The 9225-nt window shown below is 39.8% G+C and overlaps 1 pseudogene; it reads left to right on the forward strand.

Annotated features, from left to right (window-relative positions):
• Hmgb1-ps8 (high-mobility group box 1, pseudogene 8) lies at nt 3462-5690 on the forward strand (annotated as a pseudogene).

Below are 9225 nucleotides of genomic sequence, written 5' to 3' on the forward strand. Positions count from 1 at the left end.
CCTTGGCCCTTAAGGCTCAGTATCCAGATTTGGATTGGGGTCCCCAGACCTGCAGGCACTGGGGCACTGACACTATGCCAGGGTGACTGTTTACTAGGACACAGGTCCACTGATAAAGCACCCTTTCTCACGTTCACTACACGGCAGGCTTCAAAGTGCATTCTGTCAGTTTAATTCATTGGCATTTATTTTCATACACAAAGAAATCTGAGCACGCCCGGAAGCCCGAGATTAACATCAGAATGAGTTCTTTGTGTACTTTGCCTGCTTATAGAAGGAAACCTTGGTGAATGTGCCTGGTTCCTCAGGAAAGTATTTAGAGAGACTACGGAGTTGGTGTTAAGCCAACTGGTTTCAAAGTCGCCTTGAAACTAGATCTTGAAAAAAAATGCTGAGAAGATAGGAACATATTTATATCCAGCATTGTATTGAGAAGAGGAAGTAGAGGCACTGTATTTTCATTTTTCTTTATTCTTGAGAACGCCATGAATGTATATAAGGAACTATGACTTGCTCCCTCCAAGTTTCCTCATATGCCCCGACAGCCCCTCCTCTTATTTCTTAAGTAACCATCCTGCCAAGTTCAGTTAGTCCTACCCATACGCAGTTGGGTGTGGGACTCCACACTGAAACTCACTAGTGGCCACATTTGAGGGCTTAAGGTTGAAGGAGAATAGCAGAGATAAAAACAATAAGGAGAAAGATAAATAGCAGAAAACCAGGGCTGATGACATGTACATCTCCCAGGAAAAGAAAAGGACTTGCACATCTCCACCAGGAAGGATCAGAGCTGGGGGTGGGGGGGACCTACTGAACTATGAGTGAAGATTTCTGAAGAACAGCAGCTTTGCAGCGCTCAACAGAGAGAAAAAGTCCAAAACAAAGTGGTTCCTAATACCTAGTGCTTTCATGGGGGTAACTGCAGCGTTTGGCAAAAAGGTCCTGAGTCTGCTAGAGCAGTAAAGCCCGTATGAGTAAATTTAAAAGGCATAGCACCTGGTGCTGAAGCTTTGGGAGAAAGTGATGAAGGGAAAGAGATTGTTTTAGAGTCAAGCCCATCATTACAGAACATGGGCTGGGTAGTCATTGGGGAGGTTAGAAGGAGACTAAGTTTTTCTTTTAAGGAAGGATGAGATAGATTCAGACTAAAAAGACTGGTATCGAGGAGAAGAAAACAGGAGTTTGAGGGTCTATGGGTGAGATTTAAGGTGACCCAGAGGGTGTTGCTCCCTCTATCGTGCCTCAGATTCCTGATTTGTTAAGTAAGAATTAAGCAACACGTGTGAAGCATTACCACAGGGCCTGGCACAGAATAATAGCGCAATAAATATTAATCTTAACAAATTGTTTCTAGATTGGTCATAAATCATACATGTGGGGGTGGGGTGGGGAGCGGGAACTTTTTTTTAAAAAGCACATAAGAAGACCTAGGGTTTCAAAATCAGTTCCCCTTAACCTTCCTTACCAATCCCCACTCCCAACTACTTCTTTCAAACCTTGTCTTTTGTGATAGCAATGGCACTTAGGCTGCTGAATTGATCTGCCCTGCAATTTCTGCTTCCCTGCTCAGACCAGAAAAAGTTCTAAAGTCATAGATTGACCCATGTCATCCTACTGTGGTGATTAAAATTCTTTAACTCCAGGGTACTTTTTTAATGATGTAATCAACACTGTGCATCTATCCAGTAGCCCCTTGCTATATTCCCAGAAGCAGTATCAGTTACAACATATTCCAGTCTCCACCCTCAAGGCCCTGCCCTGCCAGGCTTGCTCACCTCCTTTCTCTTCACCTGCTTTGGTCTCCAGCTACCAAATCCCTGACCCGGAAAATCCAGCTCCTGAATGACTGTAATTACTTTATAATCTGAGGACCTTCACAAAATCCTGGCTCCGTTTCTCTGTCTGCCAGTATCTGGCCTAACTCTGTGTGTGTGTGTGTGTGTGTGTGTGTGTGTGTGTGTGTGTGTGTGTGTGTGTGTGTGTTTTCAATGCATGATAGAAGAAGAGAAGCAGAAATAAACAAGAGTTATGCCAGGAGTAGATGGAAAACCTTGCCTAAACATTGTGATTTCAGCGACTGTGGTGATTTTCTTTGCATATTAAGATCAGAAAAACAATGATATATTTTTAATATATTTTGCAAGAAAGGTACACTGTTTTTATAAATATCTTCTAATCATTGTATATTCTTTCCCAAAAAAATAAAAGTGCCCAAACATTCTTTATCCTGTTGATAAATGTTGTTTCCGCTTCCCTGTGACTTGTGAATTGTGTGAATTGTATAATTAACTTTTATTTACATGAGCCACATTTGTCTACCACCCCAGCAAGTTGCTACTAAAAATGTGATTCAAGGCTAAAAAGATGAGAAATCCAAAGTTTATCACTAGTATAACTTTCTGAGAACATTTTTAGGATTGCCTTAGCTTTTAAGCAAGACTTCCAAAACCAAAATACTATGAAATTTAAGAACGGATAATTATTCCCTAGAGAAACACAAGTATTGAATATTTATCATTTACTGGAGGTAGGGTCAGGTAGACATCTCAAAATAGCTAATAGCTTAAACTTCCTGGGGCCACATCCAACACCTATTGCCCCATGACCTACAGAAAGTTGTTTAGAATCCCCACCAGCTTCCTCACCAGCAAAATGAGAATAATAAGGGTACTTACTTCATAAACCTGTTGTGAAGACCATAATAAGTTCAATAAATACAATTCAAGGGCACAGGCCAGTGACTGGTGCACAACACATAAATGCTATTATATTTAAGTACCATACATGTCTAATTGCATCCATTATTTATAGCCAAACTCTGAGGTAGTTATTATTGTAAGTTATTTTACAGAGAGAGAAACAGGTTTGGGGAGTCTGGAGAACTTGGTCCAACATGTGCATCACTTACCTAGGAAACTGAAGGAGACAGAAAGCTTGACTTCAGTCTGGCTAATTTTTGAGTAGGACTTTATTTTTTAAAAATAACCATTTCATTTTGATAAAATTATCATGAATGCATTTAACCATAACTAAATATGTTTGGTTAGTTTTATTTGTCCAATGTAAACAATGTAAAATGTAAACAATTTATTCACTGAAATGGACTGCTGTTGTCAGTAGAAGCAGCAACATGAACATCAAAAACAATAAGGCAATTTGGGATAACTTTGAGGTCTTGACTCTTCTACTTACAACCATCTGCCTTTCTAGAATTCCTGTGCTGGAAACTTAATTCTTAGAGTCATATGCTAATGGCATCTGGGGGGTAGTGCCTTTAGAGGTAATTCAGTTTCAAAAGTCATGAGGGTGGGGCTCTGTAAGTAGAGGAAAGTACTTCATTATCCGCACCAAATTCTGCCTGCTTTAAATACAACCTCTCAACCTTAGACTTCCAAAGGATGAGCTTAATAAATGCACCCAGGGCAGTACATTGAGCTCCATAGAGACAGCGCCGGGGCAAGCGAGAGCCTGACGGGCACTGGGCGACTCTGTGCCTCGCGGAGGAAAATCAACTAAACATGGGCAAAGGAGATCCTAAGAAGCCGAGAGGCAAAATGTCCTCATATGCATTCTTTGTGCAAACCTGCCGGGAGGAGCACAAGAAGAAGCACCCGGATGCTTCTGTCAACTTCTCAGAGTTCTCCAAGAAGTGCTCAGAGAGGTGGAAGACCATGTCTGCTAAAGAAAAGGGGAAATTTGAAGATATGGCAAAGGCTGACAAGGCTCGTTATGAAAGAGAAATGAAAACCTACATCCCCCCCAAAGGGGAGACCAAAAAGAAGTTCAAGGACCCCAATGCCCCCAAAAGGCCTCCTTCGGCCTTCTTCTTGTTCTGTTCTGAGTACCGCCCAAAAATCAAAGGCGAGCATCCTGGCTTATCCATTGGTGATGTTGCGAAGAAACTAGGAGAGATATGGAACAACACTGCTGCGGATGACAAGCAGCCCTATGAAAAGAAGGCCGCCAAGCTGAAGGAGAAGTATGAGAAGGATATTGCTGCCTACAGAGCTAAAGGAAAACCTGATGCAGCGAAAAAGGGGGTGGTCAAGGCTGAGAAGAGCAAGAAAAAGAAGGAAGAGGAAGACGACGAGGAGGATGAAGAGGATGAGGAAGAGGAGGAAGAAGAGGAAGACGAAGAAGATGATGATGATGATGATGAATAAGTTGGTTCTAGCGCAGTTTTTTTTCTTGTCTATAAAGCATTTAACCCCCCTGTACACAACTCACTCCTTTTAAAGAAAAAAATTGAAATGTAAGGCTGTGTAAGATTTGTTTTTAAACTGTACAGTGTCTTTTTTTGTATAGTTAACACACTACCGAATGTGTCTTTAGCTAGCCCTGTCCTGGTGGTATTTTCAATAGCCACTAACCTTGCCTGGTACAGTCTGGGGGTTGTAAATTGGCATGGAAATTAAAGCAGGTTCTTGTTGGTGCACAGCACAAATTAGTTATATATGGGGACAGTAGTTTGGTTTTTGGTTTCTTTTTTTTTGTTTTTGTTTTTTTTTTCCTTTTGGTTTTTTTTTTTCCATCTTCAGTTGTCTCTGATGCAGCTTATACGAAGGTAATTGTTGTTCTGTTAACTGAATACCACTCTGTAATTGCAAAAAAATGGCGGCTGTTTTGTTGACATTCTGAATGCTTCTAAGTAAATACAATTTTTTTTATTAGTACTGTTGTCCTTTTCATAGGTCTGAAAGTTTTCTTCTCAAGGGGAAGCTAGTCTTTTGCTTTTGCCCATTTTGGGTCACATGGATTATTAGTGTGTATCTTCATATAGTTGGAAAAATCTTTTGTCCACACACCCTGCATATTGTGGTAGGGGTAACATTTTCATCTACAGTTGAAGAATTCTCCAAAATTGTGATCAGTTGGATAAGAGATACTCTACTTAGCAAAGTAAGGAGTGATCAATTCTGTCACACCATGGGATTATTAGATCAAACAGTCTGAAAGTCTGTCCTTGAAGGACTAATAGAAAAGTATGTTCTGCTCCTTACCTGAGGACTCCTTTAACTGCCATTACTGTGTAATGACAGTTATATTTTGCAGTTTCCCCTACTAAAGACCTGAGAATGTATCCCCAAAAGCGTGAGCTTAAAATACAAGACTGCTGTACTATTTGTTGACCTTAGTCCCAGCGAAGGCTATCATGAGAAGCTGGCTGTAATGCCTTTGCCCTTCTATCTAAATACGGATTGCTCAGGAAACTTGACTGTTTAAAGGTATACTTAATTAGTTGAGCCAGCTTTTAAAATTATGCCACATTTAAAATGAAGGGTATATTTTCCTATATTGTGGTTTGTCCCTTTATAAATCAGATACAAGGAAAGCGGATAAACTTTGCATATTAGTACCAGTTGTCCAAGCCATTTGCTTTTTCTTTATAAAGCCCGAACTCATTCATTAGTCATGTTTAATCTGCTTAGTTTAGGGAACAATTTGGCAATTTTGTGGGTTTTCTTTTTTTCTTTTTTCTTTTTTCTTTTTTGAGATTATCATTCTCTTAAAGTGCCAGTGTTTTAAAATAGCGTTCTTGTAATTTTCCGCACTTTTGTGATGGAGTGCTGTTATATCATTTTGACTTGGGTTCTTTACAGTTGCCTTTGTTCTGTAATTTGAGGAGGAATACTGAACATGAGTCCTGGATGATACTAATAAACTAATAATTGCAGAGGTTTTAAAAAAAATAAATGCACCCAGATTCTTCTATTTTATTACAGCAAACTGGACAGAAATTGGACAACATTTTAAGCTATCTAGTTTTATTTATTTATTTTTACATTTGGTTATTTTACTTACTTACATTTCAAATGTTATTCCCATTCCTGGTTTCCCCTCTACAAACGTGCTATCCTTTCCCTCCTTCCCCCTGCTTCTACGAGAGAGCTCCCCTGCCCACCCTCCCACTCTTGCCTCACCACCCTAGCATTCCCCTATTCTGGGCTTCCAGCCTCTACAGGACCAAGGGTCTCTCCTCCCATTGATGCCAGATAAGGCCATTCTCTGCTACATATGCAGCTAGAGCCATGGGTCTCTCCATGTTGCTGATGCCAAGAACTGTTTGCTGACAGGAGCCTGGTATAGCTGTCCCCTGAGAGGTTCTGCCAGAGCATGACCAATAAGGATGCAGATACTTACAGTCAACCATCTGACTGAGCACAGGGACCTCAATGGAGGAGTTAGGGGAAGGATTGAAGGAGCTGAAGGACCTGACCTCTCTCATCCATCCACCCCCTCACACTCCCCCACCAACCAAAGCTGTCTACTTTTCACTGTCTAGTAAATTCCTGTGCTTTACCTCACTTACTCTACTTACCAACCTTATAAGGTAAACATTACTTTTATTTTCATTTGTAGATGAGGAAGTTGAGGCTCAGGGAAGACAAGTTACCTAACCCAAAGTCACCATGAAGTATGGCAACAAATCTGGCTCCTTATTCAAGCCATAAGGTCCCAAAGCTATTGTTTTTCTGTGATGCTCAGCTGCCTTACATCCAGGGTTTTATTTTCTACTTTATTTTTAAATTGTTTCAGTTTTTAATGTAGCCTCTTTTCCCTTTTCTAGTAACAGAGAGCTTAGGTCATTAGTTAAGCATCTTGGATTCTACTTCCTGAGCCATTGAAGGGAGAACAAGTTGTTTTTCCCTGATTTACCCACTACTACCCCTGGCAGTTACTCAGTGATAACTAATTGTTTACAACAGGTTTCTCACTTGATGGTCACATTTCTTTCTGGATTACGAAGACAATAATTAGTTGCAAGCACTAAATGAATGCCTGAGCAAATCACAGTGGTAGATTTCACTTCCAGATTGCAACTTCTTTGCTAGACTCTCTATAGTAATGGTTCTCAAGCTGTTGATAGAGATCCCCTTGGGGAAAATCAAATGACACCTCCACAGGAGTTGCATATCAGATCTCCTGTCTATCAGATATTCTATTCATTACTATTCATAAGAGTAGAAAATTTGCAGTTATAAAATATCAATGAAATAATTTTTATGGTTAGGGGTCACCACAACATGAAGAAGTGTATTATAGGGCAGCAGCGTTAGGAAGGTTGCTCTATAAGAAAGTACTATAGATTTGGGGAGTTTTACATTTCACAGTTCTGGAGGGTCTAAGTTCAATATCAAAATTTAATAAGTTTGATTTTTTGAGGTCTATTACATAAGCAGTAGCTGCCTTGTACAGTGCATATGTTTGGCCAATTTCTTTTGTGGTCAAACGTCTTCATAAAAGGAGATAAGGCTGATTGGATTAGGGTCTGACCTAATGTTTTCATTTTTAGTTAATCACCTTACAAAAAAATCTTAAAAGCCAGAGGTTGGGAGGTAGTGGAGAGAAACTGTTTTCTAAAGCAGTCAGGGTGTCATGATCTTTGCAGTAATTGGTCAGAGAAGCTACGATCTTATTGTACGGAGTCCAGCAGTGAACAGAAGGGGACCCACCTCTGAAGGAGGAGATATGGACAGGTAATAGATTCTAGGAGAGAGACACTTAATTTTCTTTGAGGGTAAGACCTGCCTTAAGTTGAATCCCTTCTAGTTTTTGACTCAGTACCCAGAAGTATATGGGGAGCACAAAATGGCCTTGATGAGGCTTTTTTTTTTTTAAAGAAAACCAGAGTAGACACAATTAAGGATTAGGGATGGGGTGGTGGATATGGGAGAAGTTTCAGGGAAAAATGGGGTATGAATAAATCAAAATACTTCATATAGTATTCTCAATGAATTAGTGGATCACTTTATTAAGAAAATAAACAAAGGCTCCATCTTAAATATTATACTCATGTTCTATGTTTCTGAGATTTAGTCTTCAAATTTGGTGGTAGCAGGCACAAAATTTCTCACATTCCAATCTGGAAATAGAAGTCTGATTAATAATTCAAATATGTATTGGGAAACTTTGTAGTCTCATTACTGATTAAGCCAGTGTCGTGGTTTGAAACTAATGAGGCATTCCATAAGTCTATGAATAGCAAGTAGTAAGAACTAGAAGGTTTGGGAAACAGAAGAAAAACTGAATGGTCAAAATTACTCTGACACAGTGGTTTTGTGGTCGTAATCTGCTCACAAGAAGCAAGAGAAAAAGCAACCTACCTCTTATAAGTAACCTTAAGAAGAATCAGAATAATTTCTTTATCTGTTCTTGTATTGATTGACATCCATTGCAAACAATGACTCTGTACCAACATCTGTTAAGTATATCACGTATAAGTCATTTGTACAACTTACTCCTCAGGTGTTTCCCAAGCATCAGAACACTAACCCTCACTTGCCTCTGGGGACATGTGATTGGGGAACTGGATGTTCATTTGGAAATAGAAATTTGTGTGAGTTGCGGGTCTCCTGTGGAAGTGGTGGATCTCCTATGGAAGTGTTATTTGTGCTTAAACAGGAAGGATAAGGAGAAGAGATGTTAGTAAAGACAGAAAGGAGGTGGTACAAGCAGGGATCTAAAGTTACAGTGCTGGAAAGAGTGAGAAGATCATTTTCAATGAAATAAAACAGAAGAAAAAGCTAGACATTGAGCTATTGTTGGGGGATGGGAAAATGGCAGAAGAGGATGCTGGGGAATTAAACAAGCACCAGTACACTGAATAGTGTAAGCTAAGAAAATGGGTTTCAGATTCACCCTCCCCCCAAATAGCTGAATACCACTGCATAGCTATTAAAGCCAGAGAGTTTTCTCATATTTGGTTGTTTGCAAGTTTATGTTGGTGGCTCTCAGGGAATGAATGGCTGTCTGAGCAAAGGCAGCAGGCTCACTTACTGACTTAGTTGCATTGCTTATGAAACATAAAGTACTGGGAAGAAGCAAAGAAATTCAAGCAAAGTAATGAAAGATGCCAACATGATGCTGACCGCAAAAATTGACTTGACAGGACAGAGGCAAGGAGGAACATCAGCTACTCACATCTGTGTTTGCTGTTCTTGAGTTCGTCATATTTTTCACAGTAATGGAAACAGTATGCTGTGCATAATACAGTGAGCTTGTCCATTTGCTTTTCAGATCTAAGGAGGAAAACTTCTTTGTGCTTGGCTGAGCTGGTCCATCTTTGGGTAGTAATTTATTCCTTTTGAACTGTTGGGCAGTGTCCTAGAAAAATCTCTTTGGATTGGCAGTTTTTCTATTTGGCAATTCAACCGTCTTGGTCAGAGATGTGTAATCACATTAATCTTTTCAAATTTCACAGTAGATGAGGAGAAAAAAATACAT

The sequence above is a fragment of the Rattus norvegicus genome, chromosome 16 (assembly GCF_036323735.1).
Source record: "Rattus norvegicus strain BN/NHsdMcwi chromosome 16, GRCr8, whole genome shotgun sequence".
NCBI lineage: Eukaryota > Metazoa > Chordata > Mammalia > Rodentia > Muridae > Rattus > Rattus norvegicus.